This window comes from Papio anubis, chromosome X, assembly GCF_008728515.1.
Source record: "Papio anubis isolate 15944 chromosome X, Panubis1.0, whole genome shotgun sequence".
Taxonomy (NCBI): domain Eukaryota; kingdom Metazoa; phylum Chordata; class Mammalia; order Primates; family Cercopithecidae; genus Papio; species Papio anubis.
The window spans coordinates 47947544-47971860 of NC_044996.1; the positions used below are offsets into that span (position 1 = coordinate 47947544).

Genomic DNA, 24317 nt, shown 5'->3' on the forward strand with positions numbered 1-24317 from the left:
AAATTTCATATGTTGAAGCCCTAACCCTCAATGTGACTGCATTGGAGATAGGCTCTTTTGGAGGTAATTAAGGTTAAATAAGGTCATATGGGTGGGGCCTTAATCTGATAGGACTGTGACCAAAGAAGAGGTCATGCGAGCCCACAGCAAGATGTCAGCTACTTACAAATCAAGAGAAGACACCTTCAAAATAAAACCTATCTTGCTGGCACTTTGATCTTGGACTTCTCAGCGTCCAGAACTGTGAGGAAAAAAATTTTGTTGATTAAACCACCCGGTTTATGGTGCTTTATTGATAGCCTGAGTAAACTAAGACAGGGTATAATATCTTGCTATGTTTGGGTGATATTAATAAATTAGAATATAAAGTATCTTAGAAGATTAGCTTGCAGAGATGATTAAATTCTTATGTACTTAGAATGTTCCTAAAATTCCCGGAAAATAAGGAAATTGAATTTCTAATGTTTTTGGTATGTTGGATTTGAAAAGTATTCTCACAGGATTCAGAAACCAATTCAAAACATTTTAAGAATTCGAGTTCACATAATAGAGGTAAGTGCTTGGCAAATGAGACTAGCTTAACATTTTGGCTTAATAAAAGACCTACGTCTTTTCCAATTTATCATTATTAAGTACAAGTGTAGATTTTATTCTACTTCGGCGTGTTCTTCCTAAAGTTGTACAGATTTACTGACGGAATAAGCTAATATTGCATCTACTTAATGTTTAAGATTATGAAGAATGTAAATTTGTATTTAATCAAATGGAATCATTATTCTGGCAAACTTTATTTAACCAGTAATTATGTTTTATACTATGTCAGCTTGAAGATAATTTCCAAGATCTTTAGATAACTTAAAATGTTAAGTTGATATCTTTTATTAAAATTTTTAAATTTTTATTTAAAACAATTTTTTTATTATACTTTAAGTTCTAGGGTACATGTACACAAAGTGCAGGTTTGATACATAGGTATACATGTGCCATGTTGGTTTGCTGCACCCATCAACTCATCATTTGCATTAAGTATTTCTCCTAATGCTATCCCTCCCCCAGCCCCCCACCCCACAACAGGCCCCAATGTGTGATGTTCCCCACCCCATGTCCAAGTGATTTCTTTGTTCAATTCCCACCTATGAGTGAGAACATGCGGTGTTTGGTTTTCTTCCCTTGTGACAGTTTGCTGAGAATGATGGTTTCCAGCTTCATCCATGTCCCTGCAAAGGACATAAACTCATCCCTTTTTATGGCTGCATAGTATTCCATGGTGTATATGTGCCACACTTTCTTTATCCAGTCTATCATTGATGGACATTTGTGTTGGTTCCAAGTCTTTGCTATTGTGAATAGTGCCACCATAAACATAATGTGTGCATGTGTCTTTATAGTAGCATGATTTATAATCCTTTGGGTATATACCCAGTAATGGTATTGCAGGGTCAAATGGTAATTCTAGTTCTAGATCCTTGAGGAATCACCATTGTCTTCCACAATGGTTCAACTAGTTTATACTCCCACCAACAGCGTAAAAGCATTTCTATTTCTCCACATCCTCTCCAGCATCTGTTGTTTCCTGACTTTTTAATGATTGCCATTCTAACAGGCGTGAGATGATATCTCACTGTGGTTTTGATTTGCATTTCTCTGATGACCAGTGATGATGATCAGTATTTCATGTGTCTGTTGGCTGCATAGATATCTTCTTTTGAGAAGTGTCTGTTCATATCCTTTGTCCACTTTTTAATGGGGTTGTTTCTTTCTTGTAAATTTGTTTGAGTTCTTTGTAGATTCTGGATATTAGCCCTTTGTCAGATGGGTGGATTGCAAAAATTTTCTCCCATTTTATAGATTGCCTGTTCACTCTGATGGTAGTTTCTTTTGCTGGGCAGAAGCTCTTTAGTTTAATTAGATCCCATTTGTCAATTTTGGCTTTTCTTGCCATTTCTTTTGGTGTTTTAGTAATGAAGTTCTTGCCCATGCCTATGTCCTGAATGGTATTGCCTAGGTTTTCTTCCAGGGATTTTATGGTTTTAGGTCTAACATTTAAGTCTTTAATCCATCTTGAATTAATTTTTGTATAAGGTGTAAGGAAGGGATCCAGTTTCAGTTTTTTACATATGAATAGCTAGTTTTCCCAGCACCATTTATTAAATAGGGAATCATTTCCCCCATTCTTGTTTTTGTCACGTTTGTCAAAGATCAGATGGTTATAGATGTGTGATGTTATTTCTGAGGTCTCTGTTCTCCTCCATTTGTCTATAAATCTATTTTGGTACCAGCACCATGCTGTTTTGGTACCAGTACCATGCTGTTTTGGTTACTAAAGCCTTGTATTATAGTTTGAAGTCAGGTAGCGTGATGCCTCCAGCTTTGTTATTTTTGCTTAGGGTTGTCCTAGCAATGCAGGCTATTTTTGGTTCCATATAAACATTAAAGTAGTTTTTTTCCAATTCTGTGAAGAAAGTCATTGGTAGCTTGATGAGGTTGGCATTGAATCTATAAATTACTTTGGGCAGTATGGCCATTTTCACGATATTGATTCTTCCTATTCAGGAGCATGGAATATTCTTCCATTTGTTTGTGTCCTCTTTTATTTTCTTCAGCAGTGGTTTGTAGGTCTCCTTGAAGAGGTCCTTCACATCCCTTGTAAGTTGGATTCCTAGGTATTTTATTCTCTTTGAAGCAATTGTGAATGGGAGTTCACTCATAATTTGGCTCTCTGTCTGTTATTGGTGTATAGGAATCCTTGTGATATTTGCACGTCGATTTTGTATCCTGAGACTTTGCTGAAGTTGCTTATCAGCTTAAGGAGATTTGGGGCTGAGATGATGGGGTTTTCTAAATATAAAATCATGTCATCTGCAAACAGGGACAATTTGACTTCCTCATTTCCTAACTGAATACTCTTTATTTCTTTCTCTTGTCTGATTTCCCTGGCCAGAACTTCCAACACTATGTTGAATAGGAGTGGTGAGAGAGGACATCCTTGTCTTGTGCCAGTTTTCAAAGGGAATGCTTTCAGTTTTTGCCCATTCAGTAGGATATTGGCTGTAGGAGTGTCATAAATAGCTCTTATTATTTTGAGATACGTTCCATCAATACCTAGTTTATTGAGAGTTTTTAGCATGAAGGGCTGTTGAATTTTGTCAAAGCCTTTCTGCATCTATTGAGATAATCATGTGGGTTTTGTCTTTGGTTCTGTTTATATGATGGATTACGTTCATTGATTTGCATATGTTGAATCAGCCTTGCATCCCAGGGATAAGGGCCACTTGATCGTGGTGGATAAGCTTTTTGATGTGCTGCTGGATTCGGTATGCCAGTATCTTATTGAAGATTTTCACATCAATGTTCATCAGGGATATTGGTCTAAAACTCTCTTTTTGCGCTGTGTCTCTGCCAGGCTTTGGTATCAGGATGATGCTGGCTTCATAAACTGAGTTAGGGAGGATTCCCTCTTTTTCTATTGATTGGAATAGTTTCAGAAGGAATGATACCAGTTCCTCTTTTTACTTCTGGTAGAATTTGGCTATGAATCCGTCTGGTCCTGGACTTTTTTTGGTTGGTAGGCTATTAATCATTATTTCAATTTCAAAGCCTGTTATTGGTCTATTCAGAGATTCAACTTCTTCCTGGTTTAGTCTTGGGCGGTTGTATGTGTCCAGGAATTTATCCATTTCTTTTAGAGTTTCTAGTTTATTTACTTAGAGGTATTTATATTATTCTCTGATGGTAGTTTGTATTTCTGTGGGATCAGTGGTGATATCCCCTTTATCATTTTTTATTGTGTCTATTTGATTCTTCTCTCTTTTCTTCTTTATTAGTCTTGCTAGCGGTCTATCAATTTTGTTGATCTTTTCAAAAAACCAGCTCCTGGATTCATTGATTTTTTTGAAGGGTTTTTTGTGTCTCTCTCGCTTTCATTTCTGCTCTGATCTTAGTTATTTCTTGCCTTCTGCTAGCTTTTGAATGTGTTTGCTTTTGCTTCTCCAGTTCTTTTAATTGTGATGTTAGGGTGTCAATTTTAGATCTTTCCTGCTTTCTCTTGTGGGCATTTAGTGCTATAAATTTCCCTCTACACTGCTTAAATGTGTCCCAGAGATTATGGTACATTGTATCTTTGTTCTCATTGGTTTCAAAGAACATCTTTATTTTTGCCTTCATTTTATTTACCTAGTAGTCATTCAGGAGCAGGTCGTTCAGTTTCCATGTAGTTGTGTGGTTTTGAGTGAGTTTCTTAATCCTGAGTTCTAATTTGATTGCACTGTGGTCTAAGAGACTGTTTGTTGTGATTTCTGTTCTTTTATATTTGCTGAGGAGTGCTTTACTTCCAACTATGTGTTCAGTTTTAGAATAAGTGTGATGTGGTGCTGAGAAGAATGTATATATTCTGTTGATTTGGGGTGGAGAGTTCTGTAGATGTCTATTAGGTCTGCTTGCTGCAGAGATGAGTTCAATTCCTGGATATCCTTGTTCACTTTCTGTCTCGTTGATCTGTCTAATGTTGACAGTGGGGTGTTAAAGTCTCCCATTATTATTGTGTGGGAGTCTAAGTCTCTTTGTAAGTCTCTAAAGACTTTCTTTATGGATCTAGGTGCTCCTGTATTGGGTGCATATATATTTAGGATAGTTAGCTCTTCTTGTTGAATTGATCCCTTTACCATTATATAATGGCCTTCTTTGTCTCTTTTGATCTTTGTTGGTTTAAAGTCTGTTTTATCAGAGACTAGGATTGCAACCCCTGCTTTTTTTTGCTTTCCATTTGCTTGGTAAATCTTCCTCCATCCCTTTATTTTGAGTCTATGTGCATCTTTGCATATGAGATGGGTCTCCTGAATATAGCATACTGATGGGTCTTGACTCTTTATCCAATGTGCCAGTCTGTGTCTTTTAGTTAGGGCATTTAGCCCATAATTTATATTTAAGGTTGATATTGCTATGTGTGAATTTGATCCTGTCATTATGATGTTAGTTGGTTATTTTGCCTGTTAATTGATGCCATTTCTTCATAACATTGATGGTCTTTACAATTTGGCGTTTTTGCTGTGGGTGATACCAGTAGCTTCTTTCCATGTTTAGCACTTCCTTCAGGAGCTCTTGTAAGGCAGGCCTGGTGGTGACAAAATCTCTCAGCATTTGTCTGTCTCTAAAGGATTTTATTTCTCCTTCACTTTTGAAGCTTAGTTTGGCTGGATATGAAATTCTGGGTTGAAAATTATTTTCTTTAAGAATGTTGAATATTGGCCCCCACTCTCTTCTGGCTTGTAGGCTTTCTGTCGAGAGATCTGCTGTTAGTCTGATGGGCTTCCCTTTGTGGATAACTCGACCTTTCTCTCTGGCTGCCCTTAACACTTTTTTCTTCATTTCAACCTTGGTTAATCTGGCAATTATGTGTCTTGGAGTTGCTCTTCTCGAGGAGTATCTTTGTGGTGTTTTCTGTATTTCCTGAATTTGAATGTTGGCCTGCCTTTCTAGGTTGGGGAAGTTATCCTGGATAATATCCTGAAGAGTGTTTTCCAACTTAGTTCCATTCTCCCCATCACTTTCAGGTACACCAATCAAACGTAGATTTGGTCTTTTCACATAGTCCCATCTTTCTTGGAGGCTTTGTTCGTTTCTTTTTACTCTTTTTCTGTAACTCTGTCTTCTCTCTTTATTTCATTAATTTGGTCTTCAATCATTGATACCCTTTCTTCTGATAGAATCAGCTACTGAAGCTTCTGCATGCGTCATGAAGTTCTTGTGCCATGGTTTTCAGCTCCATCAGGTAATTTAAGATCTTCTCTACACTCTTTATTCTAGTTAGCCATTCATCTAATCTTTTTTCAAGGTTTTTAGTTTCCTTGCAATGGGTTTGAACATCCTCCTTTAGCTCATAGAAGTTTGTTATTACTTACCTTTTGAAGCCTACTCTGTCAACTTGTCAAAGTCATTCTCTGTCTGACTTTGTTCCATTTCTAGTGAAGAGCTGCCATCCTTTGGAGGAGAAGAGACACTCTGATTTTTCGAATTTTCAGCTTTTCTGCTCTGGTTTCTCCCCATCTTTGTGGTTTTATCTACCTTTGTTCTTTGATATTGGTGACCTACAGATGGGGTTTTGGTGTAGATGACCTTTTTGTTGATGTTGATGCTATTTCTTTCTGTTTGTTAGTTTTCCTTCTAACAGTCAGGTCCCTCAGCTGCAGGTCTGTTGGAGTTTGCTAGCATTCCACTCCAGACTCTGTTTGCCTGGGTATCACCAGTGGAGGGTGCAGAACAGCAAAGATTGATGCCTGATCCTTCCTCTGGAAGCTTTGTCCCAGAGGGGTAGCTGCCTATATGAGGTGTCTGTTGGCCCCTACTGGGAGGTGTCTCCCAGTTAGGCTACACGGAGGTCAGGGACCCACTTGAGGAGGCAGTCTGTCTGTTTTCAGAGCACAAATGCTACGCTGGGAAAACCAGTGCTCTCTTCAGAGCTGTCAGAGAGGGACGTTTAAGTCTGCAGAAGTTGTGTGCTGCCTTTTGTTCAGCTATGCCCTGCCCACAGAGGTGGAGTCTACAGGCAGTAGGCCTTGTTGAGCTGCAGTGGGCTCCACGCAGTTGGAGCTTCCTGGCTGCTTTGTTCACCTACTCATGCCTCAGCAATAGCGGATGCTCCTCCCCCAGCCAGGCTGCTGCCTCGCAATTAAAACTCAGACTGCTGCACTAGCAGTGAGCAAGGCTCCGTTGGTATGGGACCCACCGAGCCAGGTACAGGAGAGAATCTCCTTGTCTGTCGGTTGCTAAGAACTTGGGAAAAGCTCAGTATTTGGGTGGCAGTGTCTTGTTTTTCCAAGTAGTCTGTCACAGCTTCCCTTGGCTAGGAAAGGGAAATCCCCCAACCCCTTGTGCTTCCCGGGTGAGGCCATGCCCCACCCTGCTTCAGCTCACCCACCATGGGCTGCACCCACTGTCCAACCAGTCCCAGTGAGATGAACCAGGTACCTCAGTTGGAAATGCAGAAACCACTCATCTTCTATGTCAGTCTCGCTGGGAGCTGTAGACTGGAGCTGTTCGTATTTGGCCATCTTGGAATGCCAACCCCAGTTGATATCCTTTTGGGTTAACTAATAGATAGTCATTGGATATCTAGATCATTTCTAAGTAGGATAGAATGCCAAAATATTGATTACTAATCATAATATTAAGCTTATATGCTTTTGCTTCTATTTATATATGCTACAGAGAGATGTTATATTTGGGTCTGTTAATGAACATGTTCATTTTGCAACTTTGAGAAATCATATAAAGTATGACTGTAGAAAGTTGTATTATGTGTATTCATGAGCTCTGCTAGATTGCAAGGATGGACTGCGAGGAAGTTTATTCTGTGAAGTAGAAATTGCTTTGGTTAAAAGTTAAAATTAATATATGTGAATGAGACTATGTAGGAGTAATAGTTTCAGAGAATTACAACTGTGTTTGATGTATTTTTATTTTCCATGGAAAGGAGTAGTTTCTTCCTAAAGGAGTTTTTTGTTTGTTTGTTTGTTTGTTTGCTTTGGTTTTTTTTTTTTGTAGATTCTAACTATTGATACTTACTATATTGGAAATTGAAACTGGGGAATTTTTAAGTTGCACACTTATTGATGAATTCAAAGATAGCAGCAATGAACACATTGAATGTTACTAATAATGTTATGAAATTAATTCTGACCTTGTGGACATCCTGCTATGGGTCCTATAGTAAAGTGTCAGTTTATTCCAGAATATGAAGCAGCATAATGATAGACAAAAGGTGGTCATACATTTTACTTCCCTTGCTTTATAATACCTGAGTTTGAAAAGTTATGAACTGTGTTAAAAATCTTAGTGGAGTTTGCTTAAATTGATAGGCCTATCTCCTTGGTTCACTGCCTTCACTTACTATAAGAAAGGCTATTTTTTATTGTTGCAGTTGTTGTTGTTGTTTTCCATTAATCTGCTTACATAATAAAGATTTGTGTTATACCACAATAAGATTCTATGGTTTATGTTGTCTGTATAATGTCCTTGGTCATTCAAGAAAACAAAGTTTCCTCACAAAAACAAACATTCATTACAACCATGTTGTCTTCTAAGTTTTCTTTTAATGTTTTATTGTCATTTTGAAATAAATAACCAAGTATTATTTCTCAGGCACCTATGATCCAATTTGTATCTTAAATGTTGAAATACCATGACTTTTTTTATTTTTCCCTTCCCCAAATCTAATCCTGCATATAAAAAAAAATAAAATAAAGCTTTCACCTTATCTTTTACAACTAAAATTACCTTTTTAGGCCCTGTGCAATGGCACAAAGATTTTTTCCTTCACCTAGTAAAATGAGAGGTGCTAAAAATAATTAGGTTTATTGATATGTTACTGCTGATGAGTTCTATAAGAACAGTTTTCAAATCAGAAAAGATGCTCAGCTTTCTCTAAGTTAAATTTGTGTGGGTAAAATATTATTAGCATAAATGTTTCAGAAACGCTATACTGTTTGGGAACTTTCAAGAAATTTGTCAAAGCCCTTGCTGTCCATGATATATATTTTAATTTATTAGAGTGCTAGTGGTGTTTTGCCTGATATTAAATGACAGCAGTATAGTGTTACCAGTCATAATTTCAGTTATTTTAAAAAACATTAACTTGGTTATAACTTTGCTTCTTTAAATTGAAAATGGCATCTTCTAGGCCACTAAATTTCAAATAGGAATTCATATCACTTAACTATGGAGTTTTATTAATATACAGATGTTTGTGATGTATTCCATACTTACTGAATCTTTTTACTTAATATTGATATATTCTTGATACATATTCTTAATATATGTTTAGTATATTTATTGCATATTATGTCAGACTTGAATGTTATATCTCAAGATTTTTTCTCTGTAAAGGATATATTCATCTATTTTTATAATTTAGATGTAATGTTTGCTATCTTCTTTAATAATAGATTTAATCACTGTTTATAATTATTTTGTCTAAAACTTTTTTCGACAGCCTTAACTATCCTGTTTTGCATGTCAAAGAAACAACCAAATTTTATTGTCAGCTGCATTTTTCTTACAAAAAATGCTCGTTAGACCTTTCACTTTTGAAAGCTATTAGTAATAACTAACCATAGTCTTTTGTCCTAGATATTTTTGTTTGTTTGTTTTACTCTGATCCTTTCTTGAAAGCATATGCAATCAACTACAGTCCTCAGTGCTTCATCATTAAAAAAGGATGACTGTCTCAGAGCCACATGGAAAAGGATTATGACATGTACTTTTGGGTATCGGCTTTTGCTAATACAAGATCTTATGGAGCAAGAATAATTATATAAGACTGAATGCTATGATGTAATTTTTTTTCTTTGAGACAGAGTTTTGCTCTTTCACCCAGGCTGGAGTAAAATGGTGCCATCTCGGCTCACTGCAACCTCTGCCCCTGGGTTCAAGCAATTCTCCTGCCTCAGCCTCTCGAGTAGTTGGGATTATAGCCACCTGCCAACACACCCAGCTAATTTTTGTAATTTTAGTAGAGAGAGGGTTTCGCCATGTTGGCCAGGCTGGTCTTGAACTCTTGACCTCAGGTGATCCACCTGCCTTGGCCTCCCAAAGTCCTGGGATTACAGGCACGCACCACTGTGCCTGGCCCATGATGTAAATTTTTAAAGAATATTGTTGATGTTTTAATGTTTCATTTTCAAGATGTATAAGGAAGTCCTTTGTCTTTTACGCTACTGTCGGGGCTCAGAACATGATACCACAAAGTATGACACCTTGGCATACTGAGTACTTTGAACTGAAGGAAACTAGAAAGGCCTCAGAAACAAGGTCTTTCTGATCTTCTTACATTCTCCTGTCTCCTCCTCCTCATTCTCCCACAAAGCAAGTCATGGAAACCAGAATTCCTCTTCTCCAAAGAGGGTCATGAAAACTAGAAACCCTTTCCCCAAAAGCAAGCCATTAAACCTAGAAAGGTAACTCTCTCCCTGCTCCCCTTTTCCTTGAAGACCTTCATTCCAGAGGGGTCATGTCTCATACTGAGGAAGAAGGAATGCTACACAGAGAGATCAACCGGTCTCTGAACAGATAGGCCTTGCTGGATCCCCCCACTCAATCTATTACCATTAGGTCATACTCTTTTGTCTAATCACATTTCTACATGGCTATACATTCTTTATTGAACCTAAGTATATAGGCAGCTTCCTCTAGGTTTGGGGGTCCTCATTTCTGAAGGCTCCTGTGTCATGTACAATTTTGATTAAATAAATTTGTCGGCCGGGCGCGGTGGCTCAAGCCTGTAATCCCAGCACTTTGGGAGGCCGAGACGGGCGGATCACGAGGTCAGGAGATCGAGACCATCCTGGCTAACACAGTGAAACCCCGTCTCTACTAAAAATACAAAAACTTAGCCGGGCGAGGTGGCGGGCGCCTGTAGTCCCAGCTACTCGGGAGGCTGAGGCAGGAGAATGGCGTAAACCCGGGAGGCGGAGCTTGCAGTGAGCTGAGATCCGGCCACTGCACTCCAGCCTGGGTGACAGAGCGAGACTCCGTCTCAAAAAAAAAAAAAAATAAAAAAAAATAAAATAAAATAAAATAAATTTGTCATGCTTGTCTCTTGTTAACCTATCTTTTGTTATAGGAGTCTTGCCTGTTACCCTTATGATTGGTGAGGAAAGGTATCACACTTTTGTACCTTTACACTATAACTCATATTAATTTAGTAGACTCTGCTTTTATAAACTGAAATGAAATATTTATAAATGGTATTTTATTCTCCTTGTTGACCCCTTCAGAATTCAGAAACTCTTATTGAATATTTTTATTTTCCTAGCAATGTAGTGATTTGCATAGTTGCAGTAAGAATTTATTCTCCTTTTATTGGAGAATAATTGGAAACATCTGTTATAGAACCAAGGACTTGCCTAGGATGTTATATGTGAAAATTATGCTTGTTCAATTAGATATGAACAGATACTTTTAAAGCACCAAAGCTGACTTTATAAAGCCAATGCTTACAAAGTAAACTTGGGAAAACTGGAATGGTACCTGGCTTCCAGGGTTCTCAGACTTACAGATGAGTAAGGAAGGTCACTTTCTGGCAAGTCAAGGACTTTAGGATGTTTTGAAAACCTTAAAAAGAAAGAAATTCTGGCCAGGTGTGGTGATTCACGCCTATAATCCCAACACTTTGGGAAGACGAGGCAGGCGGACCATGAGGTCAGGAGATCTAGACCATCCTGGCTAACATGGTGAAACCGTGTCACTACTAAAAATAGAAAAAATTAACCAGGCATGGTGGTGGGTGCCTGTAGTCCCAGTTACTTGGGAGGCTGAGGAGGAGAATCGCTTGAACCTGGGAGGTGGAGGTTGCAGTGAGCCGAGATCATACCACTGCACTCCAGCCTGGGTGACACAGTGAGACTCTGTCTCAAAAAAAAAAAAAAAAAAGAAAGAAAAAAGAAAAAAAGAAAGAAAGAAATTCACCCATATTTGTAGGTACTATTGGCAAAATCCTTGTTTCCTAGTCTCAGGTCAACACGTAATAAGGAGCTTTTAAAAGTCCAATCTGAGATTCTTTATGAAAACGTCCATCAAAATAAACTTAAGAAGGTCCATATGACAAATTAACACACTTGCTGCACCTTCATAAATAATTAGATCCAGTCTAATGATATATTTTATTTTTTGATCAAGATAATTTTCAGGCTTTTTTGATCAAAAAGGAGGGAAATTTTAGTAAAAATTGATGTTTCTGTGGGAAATGATACATCATCTCTAGTGTATCCTTTAGGCCTGATTTAAGCAAAATCATTGTTCTGTTCATTGTTCATTGTTCCTTGTCTGAATTATTTTGCAACTCCTTGTAAGTTGAAGGTAACTGATACATAAATTCTACTCTGTCTGTTGGACATTTGGCTCCTCCACTTCACCTTGGAAAAACCAGTTTTGTCTCCATTTGTCAATGTTCCTCTACTCCATACAAATTTTAACTCTTTTGAATTTTATTTTGAACCAGTTATAATATTGGCCTGGTTCCCTCATACCATATGAATAAAATAAATCTTTAATCAATTTTTGTGTCTGTATGAAAGTCATGATTTTACCTTGTTCTGAAAATAAACTTTCAACAGGATATTTAATTCCTGGTTATCTTTCTGAGTTTAGATCATAGAGTTAATTATGTTCCCCCTAGTATGGAACTTTATGATTTAACAAAAAGTATTTACAAAAGAAGTGCTTGATCTGCCATGACATATAACTTGGATTATAACTTAAGTACAGCCTCAAGTGTCATTATAGTGTCATAGCTTGTTGTTCTTGCATCTTTCATCATGATTCCATATAGTAAACAAGTCTAGGGGATTAGAAGCTGTGAAGAGTAATTAAGAAATGACTTTGCCTATCACATGATAGTATAAAACAAGAGAGGAACTTTTCTGCAAGCCATTCCTTGACATATTTGGAGGCTGTAATCCATCCCCTAACCAAATAGTACCTTGCCTTTTTCACTTATGCACCATTTTTTTCTTGATTGTGCATACATATTTTAAAACTAATGCTTCAGCTTGTTATAGAAAATTATAATATGTTTTAGTTATATGCAATATAAATTAGCCTTTGTTACTCTCTAGTTTGCCAAAGAAAGACAAGAGAGTTGTTGCTCTCTGATAAGACCTGGTATCTCCTTAGGACTCTCCACAGGGATTGGGTGGGGGTTGCAATTTCAAGTATCAGAGGCTTTTGATCTTTTTTTTTTTTTTTTTTTTTTTTTTTTTGAGACAGAGTCTCGCTCTGTCGCCCAGGCTGGAGTGCAGTGGCCAGATCTCAGCTCACTGCAAGCTCCGCCTCCCGGGTTCATGCCATTCTCCTGTCTCAGCCTCCCGAGTAGCTGGAACTACAGGCGACTGCCACCTCGCCCGGCTAGTTTTTTGTATATTTTAGTAGAGACGGGGTTTCACCGTGTTAGCCAGGATGGTCTCGATCTCCTGACCTCGTGATCTGCCCGTCTTGGCCTCCCAAAGTGCTGGGATTACAGGCTTGAGCCACCGCGCCCGGCCCCGGCTTTTGATCTTAAACTTTGGCTATTACCCTATTGACTCCTAGTATCAACTATTCAGAAGTCAGGAAAAGACAAAAAAAAAAAAAAAAAAAATCAGTTGCAATAGACTTCATAATCTAAAGAACAGCTATGAGCTCCAGGTCTTCTATAAAATGCAAGGTGAGTGTGTACATATTCCATTAAATGTACGGTTCATCTGAGTAGAAGAGTGGTTTACAGAGGCTAGGAAGCGTAATGGGGGTTGTGGGGGATGGGGCTGGTTAATGGATACAAAAAGTAGTTAGAAAGAATAAATAAGGCCCAGTATTTGATAACACAACAGGGTGATTACAAGTAAAAATAATTTATTGTACAGTTAAAATGACTAAATGAGTATAACTGGATTGTTTGTAACACAAAGGAAAAATGCTTGAGGGGATGAATACCCCATTTTTGATGATTTGATTATTAGTCATTGCATGCCTGTATCAAAACATCTCATGTATCCCACAATATATACACCTACAATGTACTCACAAGACTTTTTAAAAAGTTTATTGCTCATGTGTTACTCACATGTTATGTCAGTACTGAATCTTACAGACTAATATTTATGTATTATTTATGTTTTTTTCTTTTTTAATTATTCACCTCTATTCCCTATACATTTACCAACATCTCTTGGTTTTAGTTTCTAGGCACAGGATAATGTAACCATACTTTTGATATCAGGCAAATAATTGGGCCTTCAGGAGGTGACATAAACTCCCTATTGGCACTTAACTACAAATGTGCAGGGGATACAGCTTTCTTCTCAGGAAATGTTCTTCTGGAATAGCTTCACTTCATTAATGGGCTAATATGTGGTAGAATTTGACTATACTACAATCTCCATCAGAACGTTATTTAACTTCCATTTAATCTTTTTTTAGAGTATACATACTAGGGACAATTTTGGCCCCCTAGGGTACATTTGGTAATGTCTGGAGCCATTTTCGGTTGTGACAACTGGTGGGAAATGCTACTGACATTTAGCTGGTAAAGGCCAGTGGTGTACTACTAAACAGCACAGGACAGCCCCTTCTTCCACCAAAATAATCTTTGCCTGCCATTGAACTGCTTCATTTCAAATAAGGATCACCAGGAAAAACAATTACTTTCTGACTTTTGTAAAATCAGATTGTTAAAGTTGTCTGCAACTTAATGCAAGTATTTATCTTTGTTTGTTCTATACAGCCTGGTGATTAGGAGTAGAGGAAATTACAGAAGTTTAAGTAACACAGAATGAGCAAAGTAGTGTGAGCTTTAGAATGTGCAGTATAGAGACTTATTGAATAAAATCATCAAGTTAAAGAAGTTTTACTTGTCCTATGGGATCCAGTGCTTACATTTCATGCAAAGAGGGTCAATTTCTCAGCAACTGCTAGAACAGGTGACATTTTTTTTGATCTGGCAAAAACAAGAACAATAACAACCACAAGAGACACTTGAAACTTTAAAACTTTGGAGGTTTACTTCACATAGCAAACAGCAGAAAATAATGAAATTACTATGTATCTTGTTAAATATAACTTAAGAAGAAATTTCATGTCATACCTGATGATTTAGTAAATAAATATGTAATCACTAAAGCATTATGATTTAGTATACCTGTTTCTCTGATATAATAGCACTAGTTGAGGAAAACGAAAGTACTATGTAATTATTATTGAGTTTTGACAAGGTGTCATGTAGTTACACATTCAGTTGTTACTATGTAATTATTGAGGAAGACATTTATCTAACACTTTTGTGCCTTGGGAAGCAGCCCCTGCAATGTAGTATCAAGCAAAATCTAATGGTAAAACCAATTTCCCAGTATTTAGCAGTAACCTTTAGCAGGTTCCTTTAGAGACATAGATATTTAAGTGACAGAGATTCCCCTTTGCCAAAGGGGGATCATCAGGTACAACAGAATACTTTTTTCCTACATTACTTTAGTTAACCCCATCTTGCTTTCCTGTGTACGGTCCCTAAGTGGATTCTATTGAGTCTGATGCCATCAAGGAAAAGAGAAGTTTTCTGTGGTCTCTTCATAATCAGCTCAGTCCACATAGAGAGACTGAAAAGCTTTCCTGCCTTTCAGCTAACCAATCAAGAGAAATTGTGTCTAGAAAAATATTTATCATTACCAACAGACTGCATCAAACTACGATGAGATGGAAGCTACTGTGAATGAGCTCTAGTCTTTCCTGTGATGTTTCAGTGATCTTAAGTGAGCTCATTACTTTCTACCAGTGGAAGAGGTACCCAGCTGGACACAATTTTTATTTTTAAAAATGGTTTTAGAAGCCTTATGCTGTGCTCGATTTGATAGCACATATACTAAAATTGGTACAATACGGAGAAGATTAGCATGGCCCCTGCACAAGGATGTCACGCAAATTCATGAAGTGTTCCATATTTTTAGCTAGACTAATAAAGAAGAAAAGAGAGAATAATCAAACAGACACAATAAAAAATGAATAAGTGGACATCACCACTGACCCACAGAAATATAAACAACCATCAGATAATACTATAAACAGATCTATGCAAATAAAGTAGAAAATCTAAAGAAAACAGATAATTCCTGGACACATACACCCTCCCAAGACTGAACCAGGAAGAGGTTGAATCCCTCAATAGACCAATAATAAGTTCCAAAATTAAGGCAATCATAAATAGCTTACCAACCAAAGAAAGTCCAAGACCAGTTGGATTTACAGCTGAATTCTACCAGAAATATAAAGAGGAGTTGGTACCATTTTTTCTGAAACTATTCCAAATAATTGAAAAAGAAGGACCCCTCTCTAACTCTTTATATGAGGCCAGCATCATCCTGATACCAAAACCTGGCAGAGATACAACAAAAAAAAGAAAACTTCAGGCCAATATCCCTGATGAATATTGATGCAAAAATTCTCAATAAAATGCGGCAAACCAAATCCAGCAGCACATCATGCAACTTATCCACCACGATCAAGTTGGCTTCATTCCCAGGATGCAAGTCTTGTTCAACATATGCAAATCAATAAATGTAATTCATCACGTAAATAGATCTGAAGACAAAAACCACAAGATTATCTCAATAGATGCAGAAAAGGCCTTCAATAAAATTGAACATCCCTTCATGTCAAAAACTCTCAGTAAACTAGGTATTGAAGGAACATACCTCAAAATCATAAGAGCCATTTATGACAAACCCACAGCCAATATTATATTGAATGGGCAAAAGCTGGAAGCATTCCCCTTGAAAACTGGCACAAGACAAAGATGCTCTCTCTCACCACTCCTATTCAACATAGTATTGGAAGTTCTGGCCAGGGCAACCAGGCAAGAGAAATAAATAAAGGGTATTCATATAGGAAGGGGGGAAATCCAAATGTCTTTGTTTGCAGGTGACATGATCCTATATCTAGAAAACCCCATCATCTCAGCCCCAAAGCTTCTTAAGCTGATAAGCAACTTCAGCAAATTCTCAGGATACAAAATCAATGTGCAGAAGTCACAAGCTTTCAGATACACCAACAACAGGCAAGCAGAGAGCCAAATCATGAATGAACCCACATTCACAATTGCTACAAAAAGAATAAAATACCTAGGAATACAGCTAACAAGGGAAGTGAAGTTCGTTTTCAAGGAGAACTACAAATCACTGCTCAAGGAAACCAGAGAGGATACAAACAAATGAGAAAATATTCCATGCTCATGGAAAGGAAGAACCAATATCATGAAAATGACCATACTGCCCAAAGTAATTTATAGATTCAATGTTATTCCCATTAAACTACCATTGACATTCTTCACAGAATTAAAAAAAAAAAAAAACTATTTCAATTTTTTTATGGAACCAAAAAGAGCCCATATGGCCATGACAATCCTAAGCAAAAGGAACAATGCTGGAGGCATCACGCTACCAGACTTTAAACTAAACCGTAAGGCTACAATAACCAAAACAGCATGGTAATGGTACAAAAACAGACAGACCAATGGAACAGAATAGAGAACTCAGAAATAAGATTGCACATCTACAACCATCTGATCTTTGACAAATGTCACAAAAAGAAGCAATGGGGAAATAATCCCTCATTTAATAAATAGTGTGGGAGAACTGGCTATCCATTTGCTCAAAATTGAGACTGGACTCCTTCCTCATACTTTATTAAAAAATTAACTCAAGATGGATTAAAGACTTAAATGTAAAACTCAAAACTATAAAAACCCTAGAAGAAAATCTATGCGATAACATTCAGGACATAGACATGGGCAAAGATGTCATGATGAAATAACCATAAGCAATTGCAATAAAAGCAAAAATTGATAAATGGGATCTAATTAAACTAAAGAGTTCTGCACAGAAAAAGAAACTATCATTAGAACGAACAGGCAACCTACAGAGTGGGAGAAAATTTTTTCAATTTATCCATTTGACAAAGGTCTAATATCCAGAATCTACAAGGAACTCAAACAAATTTATGAGGTAAAAACACATGACCCCATTAAAAAACAGGCAAAGAACATGAACAGAAACTTCTGAAAAGAAGACATTCATGCAGTCAACAAACATATGAAAAAAAAGATCAATATCACTGATCATTAGAGAAATACAAATCACAACCACAATGAGATACCATCTTATACCTGTCAGAAAGGCCATTATTAAAAAGTCAAGAAACAACAGATGCTGGAGAGGTTGCAGAGAAAGAGGAACACTTTTACACTGTTGTTGGTAATGTAAATTAGTTCCACCATTGTGGAAGACGGTGTGGCAATTCCTCAAAGATCTAGAACGAGAAATACCATTTGACCCAGCAATCCCATTAGTGGGTAGATACCCAAAGAAATATAAATGATTCTATACAAAGATACGTGCATGTGTATGTTTATTGCAGCACTATTCACAATAGCAAAGACATGAAGTCAACCCAAATGTCCATCAATGGTAGACTGGATAAAGAAAATGTGGTACATATATACCGTGGAATACTATGCAGTCATAAAAAGTAATGAGATCATGTCCTTTGCAGGGACATGGATGAAGCTGGAAGCCATAATTCTCAGCAAACTAATGCAGGAACAGAAAACCAAACACCAAATGTTCTCATTTATAAGTAGCAGCAGAACAATGGGTACACATGGACACAGGGAGGCAAACAACACACTGGGGCCTGTCAGTGGGTGGGGTGGGGGGAGGGAGAGTATTAGGAAAAATAGCTAGTGCATGTTGGGCTTAATAACTAGGTGATGGGTTGATAGGTCCAGCAAACCATCATGGCACACGTTTACCTATGTTACAAACCTTTGCATAGTGCATATGTACCCCAGAACTGAAACTAAAACTAAAAATAAAGCCTTATGCTTCTGGGAAGATAGAGTTGCTATAATTTCTCCTATTTTTTCCCACGAGGTACAACTAAGCTATCTGGATATTATGTATAAAGCAAACATAAGATGATGCTGATAAACAGGGAGAAGAAGGCAGACGGGCTAAGGACTACAGGACACAAGGAATGACACAGTGGTTAGGTCCCTGGGTCTTCTTTGTGTCTCATATACACCAGACTTGTTGCTGAATAAGCCAGAAACCCAGAAATGGCAATAGTCGCAGACATAAAAAGCCCAACAAAGACCTGCTCTTCCTATCTAAAAGGCTAAAAAAGGGGAAGCCTAGAAAGATAGAAAGCTTTTGGACAATAATTATTATAGTCCAACCAAACATCACAGAAAAAAAATATGGTACCACCCCTGCCCATGCCAGCAAAGGATAATTGGAGAGCCTAGACATTCACTCTTAGGATGCTGTAACAAGTTGTCTAGCACGCCATTGAGATGGTATCAGAGATGGCCAAATAGAAAGCTAAGACTTTAATCCCCGCTTGTTGTTAATGAGAATCACATTCTTCTTGCCCTTTTGCAGTATCTGTGTGAGACACCATGTGAGAAGTCTGGACTTCTACCCCAACTCAGCTGTAATGAGACATCCCTTTACTCCCCACAGGGGTTCTGTCAGAGGAGGCCTTTCACAATTGCCAAGTAATAATAAAGCCACCTCCACTAAGGTATCAGTGGAGACCATGGAAGAACCTGGAACTCTCACCTATGTAGAAGTAGTTAGGAGACTCTCACTTTGGGTGTCAGTGAAAGCTGAATAAGGAACCTGGGCTTCTACCTTCACCTAGTAACAATGAGCTAATTCCCCTATTTTCCCTGATGGAGCAGTATTAGAGAAAGCCAGCTAAAATAGAAGGTTTAAATAAGAACATAGTACAAAACGTCTAGGTTTAAATTGGAAGCTAGTAGTTATTCCAAAAATAGGAAAATCTCAAAATAAATGAACAAAGGTAATGGATACCAACACCAAGATGACAGAGATATTAAAATTATGTGGCAATTATTTAAACAGTGGTAATAAAAAACTTCAGCAAACAATTATGAAGATACATGAATCAAGTTTAAAAATAGGAAGCCTCAGTATAGTAATAGAAAGTCCCAGCAAAGAATTAGAAATATAAAGAACCAAATGAAAATTCCAGAATTAAAAAGTACAATAATTGAAATAGAAAGCTCAATAGATGGGCTCAAAAACAGAATGGAGGGGAAAGATGAAATAAACCATTGAATTGAAAATAGAATAGTAATTACTCATTCTGGACAGTAGAGAGAAAATAGACTAGAAAAAAAAATGGATAGTCTAGGACCTATGTGACTACAACAAAAGGTTCAACATTCAAGACATTGGAGTCCTGGGGAGAAAAGGAAAAGATGTTGGTACTCAAATAAATAATGCCTAAAATATTCCATATATGGTATAAATATAAACCTATAGATTTAAAAAGTTGGGTGAACCTCTAATGGGGTAAACACAAAGAAATCCATACTAAGACACAATATGTTTAAACTTCCAGAAACTAAACACAAAGACAAATTTTTGAAAGCAGACAGAGCAAAATGACCCCTTATCAACAACTGAAAATCACTGCTCTTAGTCAATACACTGTTGGAAGTTGTAGCCAGTGCAATAAAGCAAAACAATAGAATAAAAGACATGCAAACTGGAGAGAAAGAAATAAAACTGCCCCTATTTCCAGATGACATGATGTCTATGTTGAAAATCCTAGGGAATCTATAAAAAAATAAAAAAAACAACTCCTAGAACTAATAAGAGAGTTTAGCAATGTTTCAGGATATAATATAAGCATACAAGAATCAACTATGTTTCTATAAACTAAGAAATCAATTCATAGACACTAATTAAAAATATAAAAACCAGCCAGGCGTGGTGGCTCATGCATTTGATCCTAACCCTTTGGGAGGCCAAGGCTGGTGGATCACCTGAGGTCAGGAGTTTGAGACCAGCCTGGCCCACATGGCGAAACACCATCTCTACTAAAAATACAAAAATTAGCGGGTCGTGGTGGTGGGTGCCTGTAATCCCAGCTACTCAGGAGGCTGAGGCAGGAGGATTGCTTGAACCCGGGAGGCGGAGGTTGCAGTGAACCAAGATTGCACCATTGCACTCCAGCCTGGGTGAAAGAGCAAAAACTCTGTCTCAAATAAATAAATAAATAAATGAATAAATAAATATATTTTATATATATATAGTATAAATGTATGGGTATATATATCTCTCTCTATATATAATATATATACACACACACACCCAAAAATATTTTAAATATAGTGTCATTTACAATCATTGAAAAAATAAAGTACTTAGGTATAAATTAACAAAACATGTGCTGGACTTGTATGCCAAAAATATGGAACACTGAATAAATGAATCAAAAAGGATCTAAATAACTAGAGAGACACAGTGTGTTTGTGAATTGGAAGACTCATCATAGTAAAGATGTCAATTTACTCCAAATTGTTATAAAGGTTTAATGCATTACTATCAACATTCCAGTTAGTTTTTTTTTTTTTTTAGATATAGACAAGATTACACTAAATTTATATGAAAAGTCAAAGAACTTAGAATAGCTAAAACAATATTGCGAAAAAAGGTAGGAAAAATCATTCCATTTGATTTCAAGATTTATTATATAGCTATAGTCATCAAGACTGTGTGCTCTGGTGGAGATATATATATGTGTGTGTGTGTGTGTGTGTGTGTGTGTACAGGAAACACAAAAATAGAGTCACACAAATATTCCCAGCTGATTTTTTTACAAAAATATAAAAGTACTTCAATGGAGGAAAGATAGGCTTTTCAACAAATGGTGCTAGAAAAACTGGACATCCATAGGCAAAAAATAATGAACCCTGAACTAAGCCTCACAAGTTATACAATAAAAATTATTCAAAATGGATTGAGGACTCAAATGTAAAATGTAACACTGTAAAAGTTTTAGAAAAATAAACAAATTTAACATTCTCAAAATAACATAATTACAGAAATGGAGAGAAGTTTAGTGGTTACCAGGAGTTAAATAGGGGATAGTGGTGGGAGGGAAATGGGTGTTACTATAAAAGTGCAACATGAAGGATTTCTGTCAGGATAGAACTGTTCTGTGTTATACTGTATCAATGTTAGTATCTTGGTTGTCAGATTACGCTGTAGTTCTAGAAGAGTTTACCACTGGGGAAAACTGGGTATAGAGTATATGGGATTTTCTGAATTATAATCCCTGCATGGGATTGTAAAATGGTCATTTCAACATTTAAAAATTAATTAGAAAAATTGCTTTGGGTGGAAAAAGAAGAGAAGAATGCAGCAAGACCAGGACAATGTGATGCTTGAGTTTATCTTCTAAGAAATGAAATCTCAGGTATTTGACTATGGGGTACCAGGGTGAAATTGTGGGTGGGACAAGCCAGGATTTTCTATACATAAGTAATATAAAATATTTACCCCTTTCACATCCTTTGGGGACATGAAGCACATGTGCAGAAGACAGAGAAAACTTGAACCAATGAATCCCAGAAAGCGTACTGAATGGGAAATAATCAACGTGGGAAATCTTTCATTGCTTTTTTGTACAAGGTTAAGAAACACCCACCCTGCTTTTTACTCTAACTTATTTTGGAATCCACATAATTCACAAAAATAAGTAATCTTATTTTTATATAAATATTGTTGAAAACATGGTAAAGATCACAAAGAGATCAACTAATTGTGAGCTGCAGCTTGCTATTAAAATAATGTTAGATAATTTTAAAATGATTTGAAATGAATCATAAAGCTAAGTGGGTTTTTTATTAGTTTTTGAGTTGGGGAAAGTAAAAATTTCTGTATTTTGTGCTTCATGTTTGCTCAAAACAGAAAAAACCAACAAAAAAAAAAAAAAAAAACCCGTTTCGAAAAACCATTAAAAGAAAAAAAAAAAAAAAAAAAATTCCAGTTCAATAAACATATACTCAGCTAGTGAATTAATATTTTATTTCAGTCACTCAGTAAACAATTTACCGTGAAATTTAATCTCTTCTAATCTGCCAAAATGAAAGAAAACATCTTATTTGTCTTTTTCAGAAAAACAAGTAATGTTAAATAATATTATCGTGAATATAGTTTTCAAAAGGTCAAGTGTTTTAAAATTCCATCCATAAAAATGTAACAGGTTTTCTCTTGTAGGTTGGCTTTTCGTTCTCCCAAATGATAGGAGGAAAAAAAGTACAATATGATGCTTTGTTAAGGTGGCTTAAATTACACACACACACACACACACACACTCACATACACATAAAATAAAGGCTCATAAAATTTCCTTTTATGTAAGGCTGAGCTCCTTGGGCTATAACTATTCAAGACAAGGGTGAACGTATGAAAATCCACTATGCTTGATGACTTGACTGATTATTTATCAACTACGGTTGGCCCTTGAACAATGCAGGGGTGAGGGCCGCTAATCCCCACTGCCCCCGCTCCACACACACGCAGGTAGAAATCCACATATAATTTGATTCACCCAAAACTTACTTCTAATAGCCTACTGTTGACTGGTCCCTTATCAGTAGCATACATAATCAGTTAGCACATATTTTATATGCTACATGCATTATATACTGTATTCTGATAATTTAAGCTACAGAAAAAATGTTATTAAGAAAATCATAAGAAAGAGAAAATGTATTCTCTTGTTCATCATTTCCTTGATTGGCTCTCTCATAAATCCTGTGAAGTCATGCACAATATCTGGACACAGTTTTCTCTAGCAGGAGTTTATTGGTTTGGGCTTGATTGTTTTCATGGTTTTTTTCTATAACAAAGACAGCATCTTTAATGGTGTGATCCTTCCAGATTTCCCTGATGCTCTCTCTGTTGAGGAGGTTTTCTTCCATAGCATTGACAATCTTTTCCACAGAGTATTGTATGTAATGAGCCTTAAAGGTTGTTATGGCCCTCTGATCCAGAGGCTAGATTAGAGATATTCTGTTTTGGAGAAAGTAGACCACTCTGATGCCAGTGGTGTTGAACTCACAGGGGCATCTGGTGGTCAGGGGCATTGTCCAATATCAAAAGAACTTTAAAAGGCAGTCTCTTACTGACAAGGTGCTTCTTGACTTCAGCATTGATGGAGCCAATCCAGAAAAAGGATTTTCATTGATTGTCCGGGTCTTCTTGTTGTACAATCAACAGACTGGCAACTGGTATTTATCTTTTCCTTTCAAGGCTCAGGGGTTACCAGTTTTATAAATAGGAGCAATCCTATCATAAACCTGACTGCATTTACACAAAAGAGTAGAATTCGCCTGTCTCTTCCTGCCTTTAATCCTGGTGCTTGCCTCTCTTCCTTACCAACAAATGTTGTTTGTGGCATTTTTTCCCCAGAATATGGCACTTTCACTTGCATTAAAAACCTGTTGAGGAAGATATCCTTTCTCCTCAATGATTTTCTTAATGGCATCTGGAAACTTGTGCTGCCTCTTGGTTGTCAAAAGCTGCTTCTCCTGTTATCTTGACATTTTTAAAGCCAAATCTCTTTCTAAAATTATCAAACCATCCTTCGCTGGCATTAAATTCTTCAACTTTGTATGCTTCCTATTAAGTTGTCATATATTGACTTGACTTTTGCTTAAATCATGTTAGAGTTTATAGGTATGCCTTTCTTAGAGCAATCCTGCACTTATCTAAAAGCTTCATTTTCAATACTAAATAAAAGGGTATTTTTCAAAAAGTGCAACATTTTTGCATCTGGTTGTGGAACTGCAGCAATGGCTTCACAAATTTTCTTTTCTCTCTCTTTTTTTTTTTTTTACAATAATCTTCAAGCTGGATTATTTTACCTTCAAACGGCAGGCAACTGCAGCTGCAGACCTCAATCTATGGTACATAACAAGCAAT

At 36.8% G+C, this 24317-nt stretch overlaps 1 protein-coding gene and 1 non-coding gene across 2 annotated transcripts in view; one reads left to right on the top strand and one right to left on the bottom strand.

Annotated features, from left to right (window-relative positions):
* IL1RAPL2 (interleukin 1 receptor accessory protein like 2) overlaps positions 1-24317 on the bottom strand; it is a 1212980-nt gene that overhangs the window by 83814 nt on the left and 1104849 nt on the right. The gene's annotated exons all lie outside the window — the stretch shown is intronic.
* On the top strand, positions 15356-15462 carry LOC116272329. The gene has a single exon (XR_004181029.1). It is a non-coding gene; the product is annotated as a U6 spliceosomal RNA (small nuclear RNA).